Source organism: Hippopotamus amphibius, chromosome 8 (genome assembly GCF_030028045.1).
Source record: "Hippopotamus amphibius kiboko isolate mHipAmp2 chromosome 8, mHipAmp2.hap2, whole genome shotgun sequence".
In the NCBI taxonomy this organism is placed as follows: Eukaryota; Metazoa; Chordata; class Mammalia; order Artiodactyla; family Hippopotamidae; genus Hippopotamus; species Hippopotamus amphibius.
The window spans coordinates 93,173,327-93,195,227 of NC_080193.1; the positions used below are offsets into that span (position 1 = coordinate 93,173,327).

General features: G+C 36.8%; 1 protein-coding gene across 14 annotated transcripts in view; it reads left to right on the plus strand.

Moving 5' to 3' along the window:
• IKZF2 (IKAROS family zinc finger 2) overlaps positions 1-21,901 on the plus strand; it is a 164,131-nt gene that overhangs the window by 57,679 nt on the left and 84,551 nt on the right. Inside the window, exon 1 of one of the 14 annotated variants that reach the window (XM_057744954.1) lies at positions 9,746-9,880. The exons of the other annotated variants lie outside the window; for them this stretch is intronic. The gene's annotated coding sequence lies outside the window, so the exon portion shown is untranslated. Of the gene's footprint in view, positions 1-9,745; positions 9,881-21,901 lie in introns of those variants that run through there. 14 annotated transcript variants of the gene reach the window in all.

Genomic DNA, 21,901 nt, shown 5'->3' on the forward strand with positions numbered 1-21,901 from the left:
AGAGGTCATTGTATAATTAAAATGAGTAATATATGCATGGCTTTAAATTTTTGGCTTTTCAGTGTTTAAAGTTGTTTTCAGGAGGTTGGGATTGCCATTTATACGTTAATATGTATAAAATAGATGACTAATAAGAAAAAAATATCAAATTGTACACTTTAAAAAAAACTGTTTTCATTATCAAGATAAATCTTTATCGTTGTATATCTCTTCACTGAAGAGTATTTGTTTCTATATTTTCTCAGCTTGTGATGTTTTACTTTATATATGTTCTCCAACAAGATCATTTTATTTAGTTATGCATGTATGCATTTCTCATTCATTCATATACATGTTCATGTAACAAACATTTCTAGAATGCTTACTGTGTGCTGGATATTTTTTCCTGGATTATAGATCTTCCTACTAAAATATTTCAATTAAATTAGTTGGGTGACTAAATTAGATATAGTTATTTTTGTAATCTTTGCATATGAGTTAATTCAGTGGTTCTCATTTAATTGGTCAAGTATCAGTGTATTAGTCTGCTCAGGCTGCCATAACAAAATAGTTTTGGCTGGGTGGCTTAAACAACAGAAGTTTATTTTCTCATATTTCTGGAGATGGAAGTTTGAGATCAGGATAGCAGCATAGTTGGGTCTGGTGGTGAGGGAATCTTCCCAACTTGCAAGTAGCAGCCATCTCACTGTGTCCTCATATGGCAGAGAGAGACGGAGAGGGAGAGGAAAAGGGAAAACTCTCTGGTGTCTCTCTTTTTTTTTAGTTGCACTTTTTGTTTATATTTTATTTTCTGTTGAAATAGCAGAATTAAAAACACATTTACAATGTCAGACCATTCTGCATTTGGCAGAAGCTATTTTAATTAGGCAGTGATTATAGTTTCTTTCTGTTCTTCAGGCTCAATTTATAGCCGGAAACATTTAACATTTCTTTCTGGTGTCTCTTCTTAAAAGGGCGCTAACCCCATTATGTGGGACCCACCCTCATGACCTCATCTAAATGATCTTACAAAGGCCCCATTTCCAAATACCATAAATTTGAGGGTTAGAACTTCAACATATGAATTTGGAGGTGGGGGGGATACAATTTAGTCCATAGCGACCACTGTATTTAAATAATTTGTGCAAATAATTCTAATATGCCTCTTGGATTGAGGATCACTGTTTTTAAATGAATGTTGGATTTATTGAATGATTTATTCAGTGCTTGTATAACACCATAATTTTTAATTTAGTGGCATATTTTGGTTGATTTTAATTTACTTTATTCTAAAATAAAAAACATTCTTTATAATGTTCAGTAAAGAGCTTATCTACAATTGTCACATATATCCTTATTTTTCCTTAGTTTTTCCCAAAGTTTGAAACTTTGAGTTCAGTTCTGAACTTAATATTTCTAGCTATATTTAGGATGTTTAGAAATAACTATAAACATTTTAAGCTCAACATACTAAAAACTCAGAATTTTCATATACCACTTCACTCAAATTTATTCTCTTTCCAAAATATCTGTCATTAGTATAACCCTCTATTCCCTATGGTTCTTTAGGTTTGAAATCTTGGAAGCTTGATTGCTAAATGTTGCTTCTCATACTTAGCCTGTCCTCTAGTTTCTTATTTTTTTCCTTTAAGATTTCTCTTGGTTTGATCCTGACCTCTCTCATCCTACTGCTCCTTGTCTCATTCCAAGCTTCCTTTACCCGGGGCTGACATTCACCCAACACTCACAGGTACAGTTATGCTGGTTGCTAAAATACTAAAATGCTTTTGTGCAGGTTTAATAAATGGCTTTTAGCCCCAAGTCCTGTGAGTTTCTAGACACTATCCATGAAGACAGCTTCATGAGTACCCTGTTGACTAATACATTATCAGCTAGCCAGAAAGCCTTTCTCAGCTTATGTATAGCAGCCTCCATCTTTTATGAAACTCCTCTCGCAGGCCAGTGGGGGCACAGACTACCTCAAGAAAGATGGTACGCCTGGTGGCAGTGCTGGTAACCTGCCCCCCACTCCTAGCAAATGCCAAGTACTCATCTGGGCTCATGAAGGTATGCTGGTCCCTTGCCAGTTCTCTGCTGCTGATGCTTGTGGGAGCTACAGCCTCTCTGCCGTGTACCAATGTATGTAATTGTTAGCTATCGAGACCATCACTCTGGTCTTTACTTCATAATTATTATGGTAGGTTAGTAGACTCTTAGTGGCCATTTTAGCTACTTTTCCCTCTAACATATTCATTATAGACAGATGACTCTTCCTAATTTCATCACTTCTCTGACCCTTTATCAAGTGACCTTACCATTTTCGCTTAACTTGTTATTTCATGCCTCTCTTAAAAGAAGCCAGATTGATCTTTTCATGCAAGATGTTCTCATTTCCCTTTTATGTTTCCCTGTGTTCATTTTCAGACCTCGGAAATTCTCTATCTCGTGCCATTCCAAGTCAAACACTTCCTTTAAGTTTTATCTCAGTCCCATCTCAGGTAATTCCTCTTTGAAACTTTTACTCACTTCCCAGATTTATAATGACCTTCACTTCTTATAATCCACATCAGCCTATGTCTTATAAAGCATTAGTTCCAGAACTAGAAAGTTAGTGTTCACATAGTTGATGTTTCTTTTCAACTCAGCAATCCTTTCTGTAAAACCTTTGATATACAATGAAGATATTTTCCAAGACTGCAAAACTGGTGGTTCTGTTTTTGGGCACCTCTAGTTATTATTTAGTTATTTAATATGATATTTCCTGCTGTTTACTATGTGCCAGGCACTGAACTTATTCTACAGTAATGAACAGAACAAATGTGGCTCTGGTCTTAAAGAGCTTACACTCCAGTGTAGGAGAAGATATCAAAAATGTAAGCACACACAGAAATACCTAATGATGGTTTATGGTAGGTGCTGTGAGAAAAAAAAAAAAAAAAGCATAGGAGGCCTGTGAAAAAGAGCATTAGGGCTTTAGTTTATATTGAATAGTTAGAAGAGGTGAACTTTTAGCTGAAGAGTAGGTAAGGAGGGGATACTCACAGAGCAGTGAAGTATATTTGTGTGCAAGGCCCTAATGAGGGAGAAAGTGTTTTTGTTCATCAAAGCAATGAAAGAGGGCAGTTGGGCCTAGCACTTGCGAGCAAAATGAAGGATGAGACAAGCTGTGGCTGAAGAGGTAGGAAGGAGCCTTATGATAAATACTTTCTTGTAGATCATGGGAGGGAGTTTGGATTTTTCTCCTAATGCAAATGAGCAGCTATTGAAAGATTTTGAAAACTGAGTTGGCAGCATTTTATTTATGGATGGGGGCGGGTGGCAGGTCTTTAAACTTAGAAAGGCTGATTTTCTGTATTACTTAAATGACTTTTTTTTAGTTAAATAAATGTAGAGCAAGAAGACAGCCATTGTCTTAGAACAGAAAGCTTTCTGATTTCATTAATAAAAGGCTGCCGCTCCCTGAGAATACAGATGTGTTCTGCTCCTTAAAGCTGGTTCCTGGGGAGGAGGAGGTCAATTTACATAAGATGCTCAGGGCTTTCTGGGAGAGAAAGAACTAATACCTGATCTCTGTTGGGATGGAGCTGTGTGGCCCTGACCAAAACCCATTCTCAGGAAAGGGCAATGAAAATTGCAATATAAAATTACCTTAAGGAAAAAAATTTACTTGAGGACAGAAAGGAAGAACCCAGGCTGGGAAGCAACACTGAGAAGAGCTTTTGAGCTTATGGGGCTGATGCTGGAAGGCTGTGTAGGTGTCATCAGGGTAGTACGCATGCTGAGGAGGAGCAGCTGGTTATAGTTAAGTATAAATCATAGAGTGAGAGCACCCATGACTGAGCTGAGCACCAAGTGAAACTAGATCAACAAGCCTCTGTGGCTTGAATAGGGAGCCAGGATGGTGCCATGACAGATGAGACCAGCCTTGATGGGTGATAAAAGACCAGTAGCCTTGAGAGTAGCAACCTGATTAATGCTTCCTACTCCTCCTTGCAGTATGGTATGTAGACTGCACTTCTAGGGCAAGTGAGAACCCTAGCTTGTTATATTTAAAGTAAACATTTAAGTATGACCATAATCATACCTTGAAATGGTACAGTAGGTCATTTTGGTTACAGTTTATAGAAGATGGTTTAACTTGTCTTTGAGAAAATTGGAAAATGCAGGAGAAGAAATGGGGAAACTAGTGGACATGAGGAAATCAGCAATAATAAAGTAAAATATATTAATTAGAACTGGAATGATAGTGGTAGAGAGAAGTGAAATATTCTTTCATTTATTAAGACAATTTTTCCTGCAAGAACCTCATTGCTCCCACATCTTCCATATATCTAGCCTTGAGCTTTCGTATCTACCTTCCCTTGTTCCTTCTCCTGGCTAAACATCTCTAGTTTCTTCAGTAATTCCTCAGTTGGATGATTTCTGGAATCCAGACCCAGCCATTCAGGGGATCATGTATCCTTGTCAGCTGTATGTCATCCACAGGTTTGACAAACATGCTTTGCATATTTCTTTTCAATCAGGTTAAAGTAGCCCTGTGGCATACAACTTGAGACTTCTCTTCAGGTTAACATCTTTTCATTAATCAACACTTTTTGGGTGTGGTTGTTCAACCTGTTATGAGTATACCTAACTCTCATGTTATTTCCTGCATATTTCTCTAGTTTAACCTTAAGAATATTGGGAGAGGTTTCTTCAGATGTGTAAGTTCAGGATGAAGAAAGTCCACACATTTTAACCTACCAGCGTAATAAGTGAATCAACAATAAAAGTGTTATTCTTGGTGAACCCATATTGGAACTTTTTAAAGAGTTGTTACACCAACATTTGCCTACTAATTTTAATGCGCTCATCATAAGCTTATCTGATTTGCAGAATTCACATCCTTTGCCTTTAAAAGTTATAAAATTATCCCACTTGTGGTGCTTTGGTATCTTTCTTCTTCTCTACAGTCTTTCAAAACATTTTTGCAGTAGTTTCTTGATCACTTCTGTATCTCCTCGGGGTCCATGATATATACCTCGTCTGAGCTTGTATTAGTTTCCTAAGGCTGCTGTACAGTGCAATACCACAAACTGTGTAGCTTAAACAGTAGAAATCTATTGTTTCACAATCTGCAGGAAGTCTGAGATCAAAGTATACTGGCAGTGCTGATTCTTTTTGAGGGCTGTGAGACAGAATCTGCTCCATGCTTCCCTCCTAGCTACTGGCAGTTTGCTGGAAATCTTTGGCTTTCCTTGGCTTGTAGATATATCACCCCTATTTTTGCCTTCATGTTCACATGGCATTCTCCCTTTGTGCACGTGTGTTCAAATTTCCTCTCTTTATAAGGATCCTAGTCATATCAGTACTTCATCTTAACCAATTACGTCTGTAATTTTTTTTTAATCTTTAATTTTAAAATTGGTTTATTTCTTGGTGAAAATGAAGTATGATCTAAAACCATTTATGTATAATTCTGTTTATGGCCAGAACATCAAATAAAAGTGTGAATGAGAAAGAAAATGAGCCTGGAGCTAGTGACACAAAAGACCATGTTTGTTTAGTCTCCATGAGAAAGCTTTGAAAATAAAAGAAAAAAATTGTACTTCACCTATAGGTAGAATCTAAATGCTACAGATATCACCAGCCTGTGACTTCCACATAAAGACACATATACTTTAGCGGGCAGATTCAGGTGGCTTGGGATTCCCAGTACCAGCCCCTCTCGCCTGTTTCATGGAAATTGGCCTTCTTCATAGTGTTCCTAGTTACCAGTTACCTCTGGGGGTCCACTATCACTTCACAATGACTGGAAGTCATTCTCTCGACTGTCACTACCATAGACTTCCTGCCATCCCTCCTCTGACTCTCAAATGTTTACATCTACAGCACACTACCCATGAGGAGAAAGCCAGTGCTTATATCAAGGATGCCATATGTGGCTTCTGAGAATTTTTTGTAGGAGCCCTTTCCCCAGCTCTGTGCCATACTATGTCATCTGGCCTTGAACGAAGGCTGCTAGTATCCAGAATATCAGGAAGTGCCTCTTGATAGGTTTCTGGTCATAATCTCTTTCCAGAATTTCATTTCTCATGAAATACAGTTCTATCATTTTTTGGCCCTTATTCTTCTACTATAAGCATTTACTCTCAGGCAAGGAGTCCCATGGGGAACAGATAATGAGGTAGTACTTTGACCTCTAAATTTCTCTGTTACTAAACCTTATTTCAGTTTCCACCCTCTTTTCTCCCTTATGAAATGAAAGGTTTTCATGCACATAAATGGTTACAAACAGAATTGGGCTGAGAGTGGAGATTACTTTTGGGGGCCCAGATCTGTAAGCCGGAAATGTTCGATCACATAAAGCATTAGATTTCCTAAATTAAGATGTATTAAGATTATTCTTGGGAATTATGAAACTTTGCATATTTTGTGTATTTGAGGTACAGCAAGACCAGTGCGGTTATAGTGGTGTAAATGGGGAGAAGAAAAGTAGGGGGTGATAAGTATTTCAAAAAGGCCATTCTGGATACTCTGTGGAAACTGGACAAAGGGAGCAGTGCTGCAAACGAGGTGACTTTAAGGAGGCCTGGGGAAAGTGATCTTGGTGCAAGGTGGTGGTGGACCAACTCGAGTAGGAGCAGCGGGGAGGGTGAGAAGTGTCAGATATATTGTGTTAGTAGAACCTTTCAGACTTGCTGATGGGTTGGAAGTGGCACGTGAGGGGAGAAAGAGGTGTCAGGAATGACTGCTCGTTTTGACCTAAGCAAGTGGTGAATAGTGATGTCATTTACTGACACAGGAGGACTGGGAGGAGGGTTGGATTTGGGGCTGAAGTGAAGAGCCCTGTTTTGAACAGAAGTTTGAGATTCATTTCTACAAGACACGAAGATAGACGTCTTGACTCTTAAATGAAGGGTCTTATCCAAAGATTTTGCTGCTTATTAATTATAAGATATGCCTAAGCTATTTAATTTTTTAAGACATGGTGTCCTCATTTATAAATGGGGATGATATTACTTATTTGACTGGGTTGTTTTGATGACTGCATTAGATAATGTTTGCCAAAGCCTTAGTACAGTGCCTAGAATGTAATTAGTAGGTATAAATCTTCAGTTATTATTTTTGACAAAAGGAATATTTTTTTTAAACTGATTTTAAATGTTTTGGAGTAAGATAGGGTATGAATGAACAAATAATGGATGTTTATTATACATATATAGATTAAAAGGGGTCTTTTCTTATTTAAATTAGTTGTATTTTTTTGTACCTCCTAGAACTGCAAAGCGTTAAAATCAGTATCTTGAATTTTATAGGTACGTGTGGGGGTTTACTGAATTGGAAATATGGTCAGTGATGTAAGTTGGTGTTTGTTGCCTTATAAGATCTGGCATAGCTTTATGCAGATCAAAATTCCCACAGAAATAATGAGTCAAATACAGTATTTAGGTCACATTTTTTTTCACTGCTCTACTAGGGTTGATCTCACCATATGTTGTATATCAAGACCTTTGATTTGCTTAGGTTTTCCATTCGTTTGACCTCCTCTAACCTTTGTTTTAAACCTAAGAGTACCACTTTTAAGTGTACTAGATTATGGAAACTTTTTTTCAGAACAGAGTAAATGTATACTAGAGAATATTATGTTGAGACTCTTCCTATTACATTAACAGAGAGATCTTTAAGGAGCAAAGGCTAGATCACTTAATAAAACCACAGTCTCTTCTTTGGCAATGTGTTGAACCTGGAAGAGAGCCAGATGTGGCCAGTATAAGGTTAGATTCCATTCCATCAGCATAATAGTTAATAATAGTTGACTGACAGGGATGTGAAGGGTGCCCTCTTTTCCTCCCCCTCCCCCCCCCCCCCATTCCAGGCTAACCTCTCTAGGGAATATGCCATTCCTTTCCCCATTCCTAAAATTCTTTGCTTGAGCACAGCCAGGGGCTGCTGGACTCGTGCCTGATTGTATAAGGGGTGGAGGGGTGTCTCACTGAAAGACTTGTTAGTCCCTGTAGTTCCTGCTGAGGAAGTCCAGAAATCTCCAAACATCTATAGGGATGTGGAAGAAAGGTGAGCTGTCCCTGCTGTAGCTAGTGTTTTTGTGTGAAAAATAAGCAGACTCCTGTCACTCACGTGAACCAGCTTAACACCACATCGAGATCATTTCTGCCTCCCTGCAGCTGCAGGTGACATTCTTGTCTATGGAAAATTAGAGCTGTTTTAGTCTATATTTTTTTGTGTGTGTGAATCATTCCTCGTGTCCCATATTACTTTGCACTGTTCAAAACAATATTTTCAAAAGTTTAGTACTAGTAAATTAATAACATTTGCAGCTTTCTTCCAGCCTTTTTTTTTTTTCTCTGTTTGGATGCAGGTATTTGCAGGATAGGAACTATTCAAACAGTTACAGCATTCCAGAGATTCTTTCCCTGGATTCTACATGCTTACATTCAGAGTTATATTTAAATACTGAGGAGTATTGCTGAATATTGAAGAACATAAGATTTATTAGTATAGTGTTTAGGTGAAAGTTCAAAAGTTTTTTCTAACTGCAGGTAATTCTTGTTCTTAATGGGGTGATGATTCCTATACTAATCAGTCTTGAGATCTGTAATTCAGTGAAGTTAATATTTGGTGTTGCTTGCAATTTGGGTTAGCAATTACTCTTTACTCCACATCTCACCACTACAGAGCCACTTGCTACCTTTTAATCACCACCTTCTCAAGTTTAAGAGCTTGGCCAGAGAGATCCCGGAAAGTCTCAACATTTTCCAGTGAGTAAAGTCCATCTCTTTTGGAGATCTTGACACCTATCATTAACAAGGTGCAACCTCCTTTGGGATAATTGAGAACAGAGACCTGCTCTTCTGTATACATAGCAAAACATAAGGAGGTTATACATCAGGATAAGATAATTTTTAAACAGAATGCATTATATTGACCAGCAGGCTAACCCTACATGATGTCGCCTCCTTCATTCTACAGATTATGTTGTGGGTTTCAAATGTTTTTCTCAGGTCAGTTTCCCTATCATTAATGCTGCAACACCTTTACCGAGTAGATATCCACTCTCTCATTCTTTTATTACACCACAGTGAAACCAGCACACTAAACTCTCATGGGTTGGTGAATAAACTCCAGTTTTACTGGCTTTTGTAAGTAAGACTTAAAAATAGTTTCTAAGATCAGAACATGGTGAATAAAGCTCTTAATTGGGTTTTTTAAAAACAAAGTCTCATTTAAATGAAATCGTACTGAAATATGTTAATATTTGATGTGAATAAATTAATATACATGCCATTCATCCTCTAAGATGTCAGTAGTGTCACCTCATTGGCAAATTTGGCTGGTAACATAAGTATGTGTCCCAAAGCATTTCTGTTTGATAATATATTTAATCCAGAAAATACTTAGTTGTTCTCCAGCACCTTTTAATAAAAGGAGTTCAGCTTCATTTTAAAAAGTGCTTCTTAAAATTGCTTTTATCACCTAAGTGTTATTGTAACAAATCAGAAAGATAACTTGGGAGAGGATTCAGTTTGATTCAGGAAACATTTTCTGCATGTTAGTTATGTGTCAGCTGGTGTGCTAAGTGCCTGGAATGCAGAGGTGAATAAGATTGTTCTCAGGTCAGAGTTCAATAGAAGAGACAAATCATATCACTGCCCTTACAGTTGGGGCATAGATTCACTATTCTGATGGCAGCCATTAATTTTGCCAGAATTCATCAGAAAGGGATATTCTCTGAGGAAAAAACATTGGGGCTGTACCCGGAATGATTAAAGCAGGAAAATGAGGACAAACAAGGACATCCAATGAAAAGGAATACTGCGTGAGCAAGGAACATTCGTGGTACCAGTGTGTGGTGGGGAAACTGGGAAGAGCTGCGAGAGTTGAAAATATGACTTCCACAAAGGTTCATGTTATTGCTGTTTTTCAGTTTAAAGAAGTCATAGCAATGTTTTTTAATGTATGAAAGGCCTTCAAGTAATGCCCATCCCAACAAGATCTTGGGGCTTTGTTGCAGCTTAGAAAATACTTAAAGAAGAGATGGTAAGGGGACTGCTTTTTTTCAAATGCTATAGACTGCAGAGGTTTTCAAATGAGTAACAAAGAGAATTCACTGAGATTGAAGTCCCTTAGTTTTTGATGGGAAAGAGAATTACTATGTCATTTATACATTTGTTCATTCATTCATTTATATGTACAACAGTGTGAATGGACTATCTGCTATATACCTGGTACTGCCCTTGGTGTTGAGAAGACCTCAGGTGACTAAAATATATGTGATACCTGCTATCATAGAACCTTTGTCATGATTTTTCTCTTCTCAAGTATACTCCTGTTTTAGAGTGACAGATGGTTTTTTATTCTTATATTTTAACATATTCTTATATTTTAACATTGTTTTGAAAGTATTTTTGTTTACTTTGTTACTTCTACAAGATCTCATATATGTTGATTTTTGTGTCCCAAACCATAATAAAAATAATTACTAAGTACTTTTCTAACACTGACTATAGGAACCAAACTAATAGTGGGTGTAGTTTAGGGAAATCCTTTGGAGAAGGAGAGAAACAGAGAACTAACATCTGTTGAGTACCGTTATGTGTTAGGCCCTATGTGAGTGGTTTCATATACTTTATACCATTTATTCTGAGAGTATCTCTGGGAAGTAGTTGTCATTATTTCAATTTTTTAAATCAGGGAAACATTCTAGGGGAGAGAAACAGAGGCCAGCTAACTTGTGCTGTGATACAGAGCTGGTAAGTGACAGCTTTGGTATTTGAAATCAAGATGGTTTGATTCCACAGCGTTTGCTCAGTTTACTGTGGCTTAGACAGGGGTACTTGAATAACTGGTAAATGATAAACATCAGTTTGGGTATTTAAACCAAGGCCTGACTTACTTCAAAATCTGTTCTTTCCACTCGAGTTTGTGCAGGTTACTTAAACTTCAACTATTGTAGAAGTAGAGTGTTTTCAGTGCCTAATTTTAATATTTCTTGCTTTCTGTGCTATAGTTTTTGATATGGCTCATTTTAACTGAAGGTTTGCAAGTTTATTATCTAGTATCAAAAGTATAAAATTACCATCAGATAAACACACGCATGAAGGAAAATAAATATAAAATGCTTTGGGGAGACTTAAATGACCTGCTAATAACCCTGCAAAGCAAAACCTCTTCTTTGAAATTATATTTTGCAAACATATTTCAGAATGAAAAAGGAAATCTTGAACAGTCAAAGGTGGTGAAATTGTCCCCAGCTTTTATAATATAAAAGTTAATTTGCTGAAAATCCCACCCAAAACAGTTGTCACTAAAATGTATGAGTCCTTTGAGTATCTGTGTAAAGTTGACAGCAAATATTTCTTATTCATATACTCACCAAACTTTGTATAAGGACATTTTTATCTTTTGCTTCATAAGAGGTAAATTTATGTGGTCTAACTATTCCTTCACATCCCACATACTGAGGGCTTGGAGTAATTTGAATGACGTGGAATACTGACTGAATATAAGAGCCAAACCCTGTAGACTTGGAGTTTTAGAATCGACTCGGTCCGAGGATTTGCTGCATTCCCATCATTGGCACTGGGCTTTTGCTACTTTTATCAGCTTTCTTATTATTATAAATCTCATCACTCCTGGACTGAATGTAACATCACAGGATAAGCTAGTGAAAAAAGTACATTGGTAAATAAAAGAAAGCACTTATCTGACACTTGTCGTACTTTGTATATTGTTTCATATATTTAGGTAGCTGTTTTCTTAATTTGGTTATAAGATTCTTGAGGGTAAGGATCATTCTTTATCATTACTTTTATTACCCAAACTTAGCACAGTAATTTACATATATTATTTGCTGCTGGAGTTCATGGAAAATTGTTGCAACATGTAGTGCACAACACTGAATAGAACTAAAGTAGAAAAATGAATTTCCATTTGACGTGTTACTAAAAATCTGAGATTTTACATAATTACTGGATACCTTGTAGTCAGCTTCACTTACCTTTAACTTGATCCTGTGTTCTACTAATTCCTTAGAGGCCTTTATTAGGTCTATGATTTAGTTCATTTAGTTCTTATTAAAGTATATTTAATGATCTGCCTGACTTTGCAGCCTGACCTCTGACCTTAACAGCTGAATATCCTTAACAGACTCAGATTCTGGACCCTAACCAGAGAGGACATTAGGAGCTGTGTGGTGGCTCACTAATTGAGTGCAGAATTACATTTGTTAGTCCTGGTCTGACCTTGGTACTCAGTTCCTTAGAGTCTGAGTTTATGGTTTGATTCCAGGGTTTTGAGTTTCTTGCCCTTAAACCCCACTTTCCCCATGACTAGTTTCAGACCACCAATTGTTTGCTCTCCACTTTTTCATACTCCACTGCATTCATACAACTTATTCCCTGTGCCTGGGTGTCCTCCCACAGTTTGGCAAACTTCATGTTTTAAGATGAAGTTTGTCTAATTCTTTGGGAAGCCTTCCTTAACCCACCCACACTTCTTTGGTCATCCCCTCCTTTACGTGTCCTCCTATGTCTAAGTCCACTCATCTGTTTGCACTCATCATACCTTTTTCTCATTATTTGTTGACTTTCTGTCTCTACTAGACTTTGAGCTCATTGTAGTTCAGTAAGTATTTAAAAGAATGAATGACTTCTGCCTCTTCAGTTGGGATCATTGCCAGTCACCTGTCTTGCATCTGCTTCGAAGATATCATGGATACTGGAGTGGAATTGACTCTCATAATGACACATTCATATACATGTTCTTTTTTCCTTCTATTCCGGCTAATATCTTGATTTCAGTGTACCTGTGGGCCATGTTCCAGTTTGTTGATTGCTAGGATAACACTGGCCAACTGAGTAGGCTGTGAGTCTTCCTGCACTACTTCTTATGCTTTTCCCAGGCCTGATATATCTGCTCTTGAGTTCATGGGCCGTGATTCTGCCTCATTCATCTTTCTACCCTCTGGGGTTATGATTCTGCCTAACTTAATAAATGTTGAACAAATGAATAAGAACTCGAATTACTTTTTATCAGTTTTAATAAATTTACATTAAAAAAATCCAGCCTAACATTAAAAAAAAAACTCTTTATAAAAGGGAATGATTAACACTAATTTAAGAATAGGTAATTATGTGTATAAAAACAGATGATTGAACTTGGTATACCCCCCAAAAAATAATAAATAAATAAATAAAATTAAAAAAAAAAAAAAGAATAGGTCAAGACCATGCCAAACATTCCATCTTCGATTACATGTAGGATTCTGGAGAGAACTTAATTAATGGTGTTATTTTCTCATGTTTGTTGCAATTATCAAGGTGGTCAAAATTAGTGAGGATTTTGAGTCAGTGATAGGCATCATATAGTTTTTGTTAAATTACCATCAAACCATTTCTTACCATGACTAACTCAGATATTTTATCTTAAATTTGTCACTGTTTTGAAAGTTAATGTTGGGCTTTTAAAAGTATTCATCAGGTCTATGAAATTTTACTAGATTTAAGAAATTCTTTGAAAGTATTTCTAAACATTTAGTACTTCTCACTTATTTTGCATATAGTTTTAATCATTTGTATTTTACCCATATCTTTTATTGTCATATGTTGTTAAAGGTTTTTTCTTTTTTCTTTTTGATTACTTATTTTCTATTCCAACCATTTTCAAGGTTCTTTCTGAAATAAATTTGCTGGCTGCATTGTTATAACTATTGTCACAGACTGATTGATCAACTGATTGATTTTCTTACCTATTTTCTCTTTAGTATGGAAAATTTGAATATATAGAGAAGTAGATGTTTAATGAACATTCATGCATCTATCACCTATCTTCAATAGTTATCAATTCATAGTCTTTTTTTAGCTATTCCATAACAAATTATGTCAAAGTAAATCTTCAACTTCTTTGGAAGTTCACTAATAAAATGTTTGTAAATTACTGAGTAAGCAAAAAAAGACTCTCCTTTGACAGTTACCACATCAGAACTGATTATACCAGATATATTTATGCTTTAAAGATACCTCAGGGTTTAGAGCTCAAGCTTGGTGCTTTTTTTCTCTCTTAAGATATATACTACCAACTGTAAAATAGATAGTCAGTGGGAAGTTGTTGTATAACAAAGGGAGTCTAACTTGAGGATGGAAGATGCCTTATAGGACTGGGGCGGGGAGGGTGGGGGGGACTCGAGGGGGAGGGAGTCAAGGAAGGGAGGGAATATGGGGATATGTGTATAAAAACAGATGATTGAACTTGGTGTACCCCCAAAAAAATAATAATAAAAAAAAAGAGTATCTTTATTTCTTTTGTTCCTTTGAACTTTCTAGGTGAAAGTTATAGGAATTGGAATTGGGGCACAAGTGGTTTTTAAGTATTAATCAATTTTTTTTGCTAGAAATAGCTCATCAGTTTATCAAATTAGGTAATTGGACTCTTAAAAGCTTTTGGCAGGGTTCCAGGCAGTAGAGGAAATGACAGGTGAATTCTGATTGGGGCAGGTAATAGAAAACCATATACAGAGTCTTGTTCATTAGGATGTGTGTGAAAAAGACAAGCTGGACATCAAAATCGAGAGTGGAAAAACATATGGGCACTAATTTGATGCCTTAAGGGCCCTAGTATTTTTGGGAAAATGGAATTAACTGCCAAAGGAAAAAACACTTTGGCTATTTTCATTCACAGTTTTATTGGAACTGGCAAACATATCCTATCTAATTGTGGTGGGACAGTATGAACTTCCTCTTTTGGTAATATGCAAGAAATTTGTGATGGAGATTTATAGATGGAGCCTGTTGCTCATAGATATTCCTTCACCTCAAAAAAGAGAATTAAACAAACACCAACAAATGCGGTAATTTTAGTTTTTCAATAGATTTAACCTCATGATGATGGACTAGTCCTTTTATATCAACCTGATATTTCAGAAGTTAGTACTCACCGTGTAGCTGCTGTCCTTCATAGATCAGGAAACAGAAAACTCTTAGAGAATACAGTTTGGCTATGAGGTTGACATGGGAGAGAAGGATGACCTTGGTATAGCAGGAGATTACAATAGAGTCCCATTCTGTTTGGTGGGTTTTCTATCTGGCCCATGTTTATGTCAACTTTGAAAAAATAAGATAGCCAGTTATCTCACCAGCAAAATGAGTTTATTCAGACATAGCCATAGGAATTGGAGCTCGGGAAATGCAAGCTATGGCAGGCCATAGGTAAATGCAGAGAACAAAGGAGGGGAGCGTGCTTTTATAAGGAAAGGAGGGAGTTGGAGGCATGTTCTAAATGAAAGTTCTTTGGAGGAAAGTAAGAGTTCAGCATGGTGATGGCCTCTCATTGGCTGAGATATGGCATTTTCCATTGGCTGGGCTTGTTGCTGGAGAAGAAGAAAATCTTCCTTCCTCTTGCTTTGTTAGTAAAGTAGAGGCACCTTCCTGTTGGAGATGCAAGGTACAACTCTTCCTGTTTGGGGTAATTGATGACAAGTGGTAGAGCATGAGAGCTCCCTCTACAGGTCTTACTGACTCCAATTTTAGTTGAGATTTCCTTTATTAATTTCACATTTCCTCCGTTTGATCAAGAACTTTTCTTGAAAGCATCGTTGATCAAGAGTCAGGGTTCTCCACATCCAGTGGTTTGTCACTCTGTGCCAGAAGGTACCTTTCCTGCTTGTCATGTCCCACATCAGAGCAAAAGTGCATGACTGGAAACTGCTTGAGGCCACATTTGAGTAACAAGGAAAGGTAGTCGGGAGAACTCTCAGGCATTTCTTATCCAGTCTGCACTTTGTCAACGTCATAAGTGTTGAATCATCTCAAAGTGCTAAACTAGGATCACATTATTAGGTACGTCATTTTTACAAAGGTTCATCAGACAGAAGGTATAGAACTTAACAAGCATGCAGAGCAGAATTAAAAAACAATATAACAAACCTAGTTTATATGATGGTTCTAAATCAGGAGCCAAGATCTGAAGGTAACATGCTAAATAGATCAAAAGACCATGAATTGCTAGGTGAAATTTATTGTAGTCATTGTGCTTGTTTCCTAATTTTATTGTGTTTTTACCTCTCCAGAGGCGTTTATCCATGTGCAACAGGAGGTGCTGGCTATCACAGAGACAGTTCCTTGCTTAGCAAGTAGATAACCAAACACTATATGATTATCCAAAACTATTTTAGCCATTGAGACAAGCAGTCGTTGCTGAGCTGAAACTGCTTTGGCTGTGGAATTTGGCCAGCTTTCCTAATGTGAGGGAGAGATTTCTGATCATTTGTTCCATTGGCACATACTCCCATCCATGGAAAGAAAGCTCTAGCTATGGAGGCAAACCCAGAATCACATATGCTTCTTGGAAATTCTCCTTTAGGGTGATTATAGAGGTTTAATGAGATAGACCAGTGGGGAGCTTCTCTTTTGTTATGGAGAGAGAATAGAACAGTAAATACTGCAAGGGCACCCTGTCCTTTTATCCTCCTGCTGTCAAGGCAGTGAGTTGCCTAAGCATAAAGGCCATTACCAAAACCTCCACATTTGAAGAAGTAGCCAGGAGGTTTGCATAACTGACAGTGTCTCTGGACCCGTTCATTAGTCTAGAGACATTAGCATCATTCAGCCAAGGATCAGACGTTATATTATTACATATCAAAAGGCTGTCTAAATATATGGTATATCAGCAAGCTTACAAATGGCCCAGTTTACATTGGTTGTCCCACAGAGTTTTTATATAGATATTTGAGAGCTCTTATTTTCCCATTCCAAGGTTGGGTTAGATTGAAGCATGGAAGGAGTAAGGTTAGTGGGCTTAGTACCCTCACTTTCCAAAATGGGCCTGGGGAACAATTCAAACATACAGTGGCATTTAAAATTCCAGGGAATTACTCATAGGGTCATTACTATCTTGGACAGATCTAGGTTTCTGATGACAGCTCCAACAACTGGAGAGGTTCCCCCTTTCCCAGTAGGTTGGGAGATGCAAATACCATCATTGTCTTGCTGAGAGAGAGGAGGAGGAGGAGCAAGAGCAAGCAGAGGTAAAAAGATACACAGGTTTGGGCCAGATATCTTGGGAAAACTGTCTCTGTCATGTGTCATCTGCTTCAGTTCCTGGAAGTCTTTACTTTCAGGTCATCGTTGATGTGCAGATCCAGCTGGGGTTTGGTGTTTACTTTAGGTAAATACGTGATACATGACTCCAAGAATCCATTCTCTGGAGTTTGGCGGCGCAAGGGTTAGTCAACAGTCCTTGAAAGGGGCTCTTCCAGCAAGACTGGAGGGAGTCCTTTTGGAGGTGTCTTTTCCAGTAAACAAAATCTCCAGGTTGCAGAGTGTGGTGTTTGAGGTCGTCGTCTTCCGGGAGTACACTGTGAGCAGGATTGTTCCACTAAAGTGTGGTTATTTTTAATAGAAGCAATTAGGTCATTACAATATTGAATTCTATACCCCTTTTTTCAGCCATGTGTCACGGGAAGCAGGAGTCAGGTGCATTAGGCATCCTGCTAACAAGGGAAACAGACTCCCATTGGACTTATGCAAATACATAATGTCCTGAAAAAAAAAAAAAAAAGAACATTTAATAAAAGTTTCAGAACCTTTGAGGGATCATGGAGGGAGAAAAGGATTAATGCTTCAACCTTTGCTGTGAAGATACATTTTACCAAATTGCTCTAAGTTATATAGTGTTTAAGGGAGAGGAGAAAAAGGGGCCCTTTACATATGGAAAACAAAACATTAGAATTTAAGAAATTCTTACCCAGTTTGTTATTAAGATCTTAAACTTGACAAAACCTGTATTCTAGAGCACCTATCAAAGTCTTTTCCATGAATTTCTCTGAAAAAGAAACACATTTACAAAAGCATCAGAGTAAAGCATAACTGTAGATGAAAAAAAAAAAAGATTTAAAATGCCCATTATTAGAGATCTGATGAGAGTTCTTTGTAATGGAATTGACAAGAGGATCTGCTTGTTTCTGTGACATACATTTTAAAATTATGGCTGATAACCTATATCAAGATATTGTAGAATTTCAGGAATTCCATACAGTTTTGGAACACATATTAACATGTACCTATACAAAGTAAAAAAAGGTTTAGTATTCCTTCTTATTTGACAAGCTTCCCATGTAATTTAGCATATCAAGTAAGCCTGATTAGCTTAGAAATTTACCAGGTGAGACAAATCCTTTGAGATTTTTCAGGTCCCTTCTGGAAGAGCCCAAAGTTAGTTCAAGGTCAAAAAGACTTCATTTAGAATTTGATTTTGGGGAAGTTTGTCAAAGAATATCCAAAAATTTTGGACATTTGACCAAACAATATCACAGATTATTGTGAAATGATACTTAATTATCTATATAACAGTAAAAGATTTCTAAGACAAACGCACAAGGTTAGCTCTTTTAATATTGAGAAGATTCAAATTTCTTAAGTAATTAGAGACCTGATTAAAACATCATGAAGCATGGGAAATAATTTTGATAAAACACAAATCTTGTTTTCTAAGTATATTATTTAAAGGTAAGGAAGGAAAAACCTTTTACAATCTCTTATCAGGCACAGACCAATAGTTCAGTAAACTTTGTTCTTTTAGCAAATGAAAGAAATGTTTTAATTTTACATAAATACACTTCATGAAATACCTCTTCATTTTAAACCTCTTATAATAATTCAATTTTACCCAGCTTGACCACACAAATAGTTACTTTTTTGAAGATTACTTTTTCACAGACCTTCCACAACTTACTGTTTCCATTCCGCTTTTGCCGTTTGTTGTTGTTGTTGTTGTTATTGTTTTTGTTGTTGTTTTTCTCTTTCCTGTTCTGAAACAACCAGCCTCACTTTAGGACAAAATTACTTTCTTTTCCCTCAACCTCAATGAAATGCATTTCCATTTTTTATATCTTTTCTTACCAAAAACGCACATCCTGCTTTCTTTGCATACAGAATTATTTTCCTTATTATTTCTAGCTTTAAATAATTGTGGTCTGTTACTGGCAAATTTTATGAATACATTTCATAATTTTTAGTATATTTTCCTCATAATAAATTTTCCAATGTAGCACAAAACATGTTTACCAATAGACTCAAATATCTACAGTTTATTTGAAAAGAGAGCCAAATGTGGATGAACCTATTTTTAGTAATGTTTCAGTATTTTATCTTATTTGGAAATGATCTAGATGTTTAATGACTAACCATCATTTAATTTAAGTTCGCAAAACTGTAAGGTTTTAGGTTACCAAAAAGATTTGGGGAAGCTATTTAAAAGGTTCATCTGGAAATTTTTATCTCATTTACATCCGCTTAATTTACTTGTTTTCAACAATTAAGTTTAGATTACTTATGAAAATTTTATCACACCAAGTTTTTGTAAATAGAGATAACATGAACTCATCTGACCAATAAATTCAGGTAGAATGAAAGTTTAATATCTTCATTTATAGCATTGATAAATCTAAATGAAAACATGCTTGTTTTAATTAGACCAACAACCTTAAGCTAACTTTCACTTACTAAAATTTATCCCAGATCATGTAAACACAAAAAGCACCTGGGCCAGTCTGTTATATTTTAGTTTATAGAAGTGTGTTCATCTTTAAGCCAAATAGAGTTGTTTTGCAAATTAATTCAGAAAAGGGAAAAAAGATACCACACGTCTACAACAGATATATACATATATACATATACACACACATGAAAATACAGACAGATGCAGTCAGGGACCTTATAGTTTTGTTTTAAATTTTAGCCAAGTCTCAGGTATAAAACTCAGTGGAATAGTTGGCTCTAAATGGTGTTCCTGGCAGATGGACTGTTTACTTGCTCAGATAACCAAAGTTTTTTTTTTTTTTAATTAAAGATTTTATTTATTTTTATTTTTTGCATACTGTAAGTATCTCTTTAGAGGACACTTTTGGAGCCAGTCTGTTTTTTAGAGACCTCTGCATATAAATAAAAGAATGCACTTTGTTGTCTCTAGAGAGGTTTGGAAACTTCTCTTTAATGGTGCTCCTTAAGGTGGGCTTTTTCTAAAACAAAGTTGCCCCATTTTGAACAAGGTGAGTGACTTACCAAGAAGCTTCAACAAATAGTAATAGGAAGCAAGTTTTCTTCTAGGAATTTTGGAGTACATTTGTCTGTTTTCAAATATTTAGAGTAATGGCTATTAAAATTTTTCCTTTTAGTTGTTTGTTTATACCAGTTAACTTAGAAACAATAATTAGGGGTTAAGCACTTGAATTCTCAGAGGGTCTGATTTTAAAGGGGGAGGTTTTTGCAGAGGAGAAGAGAGGAAGATGGTACCAGGGGCAGAACCTGAGCACAGATGACTGCCACTACCCAGGGACAAAGAAGATGGGGGAAGGAAAGAGGAAGGGTCAGGAGCCATTGTGTCTTCCTTCAATTGTTTGTTTGTCTTGGTTAACTTAGAAATGCTATTTTCCAAAGAGGTGATTTTGGGGTCTTGGATACGTTTGGAAGTCTCCAGGCAGTAATTAAAACAGAAATTACATTCAGTTTATTTTGGAACAATGGCTTTCTAATTTAGTCCTAAGAAACCTAAGTTTGGGGAGGTCTAAAGTTCCCCATAATGGCCAATGAAGTTCTAGATTACTGTTGGTCAAGTTGCTCCATTTAGCTAAAATGTGCATGTGGAGGGCCTATAGTTCTTAAACATAACCTTGGCCAGGGCCCCTGAAAGAGGGTTGCCATTAGAGCATGCAGGTGTCTGGGATCCCATTTTTTAAATTTTCCAAAGAACGAAAGAAACTTCTTAGCTAGCTCAATTCCAAGAGGAATCATGCCAATGTGATGGTGTGCTTTTGAAAGGAAAATAATCAATTTTCACCAAGGATGAAGCCTTGCTACCAAGGATCAACCCTTTCATGGTCCTGAATAAAGTTGGAGAGCTCAAAATGCATTAAGTGGAGCTTGGAATCTGAGAGGAGACTTAAAACTGAGAGTAGGCATTTACTCATGTAAACAATGAGCACAGATGGCTGAATGTGCATACCTTGCTCAGTCTGGTTATCCCTTGGAGGGGTCAGTGCCTTCCATCCCACTTCTGACACCAATATCAACTTCAAGATAGCCAGTTATCTCACCAGCAAAATGAATTTTTTCAGGAATGGCCAGAGGAATTGCAGTTTGGGAAATGCAAGCTGTGGTGGGCCATAGGCAAATGCAGAGAACAAAGGAGGGGAGCTTGCTTTTATAAGGAAAGGAGGGATTTGGAGGCGTGTTCTAAATGAAAGTTCTTTGGAGGAAAGTAAGAGTTCAGCATGGTGAAGGCCTCTTATTGGCTGAGCTGTGGCATTTCCCATTGGTTGGGCTTATTACTGGACAAGAAGAAAATCTTCCTTCCTCCTGCTGAGGTGGTAAAGTAGAGGCACCTTCCTGTTGGAGATGCAAGGTCCATCTCTTCCTTTTTGGGGTAATTGATGAGGAGTGGTAGGGCTTGAGAGCTCTCTCTGCAGGTCTTCCTGACTCTAATTTTGTCAAGGTTTCCTTTATTAATTTTTAATCTTATGAGGTAGATAATTGACTTAATCGTCAAAGTTAGGTAGCAACTCACTTTATTTCACCAAAATGTAAAATTTCCTTTTTGGTCTCACTTTTTAAAGGGGAAATAAAGCACAGTATTTGGATCAAAAACAAACAAAACTAACAGAATTTAAGCCCTGACTTTTCAACTTACTTTGTGATTTTACTCTTCAACTGAATTTTGTGGGATTCAGTTTCTTTATATGTATTTGGGAAATATTTATACCTCATAAGAAGATCTAATGAGATGGCAGATTTGAAAAAGTTCTGTGAACTCTATGGAACTATCTACATATGAGTGCCATTATAATATAAACAGACAAAATAGTCTCATAATCTGTACAAGACAGATTTTTGTTTCTAAAAAAGAACTTAACTCTTGATATGGACCAAAGAAC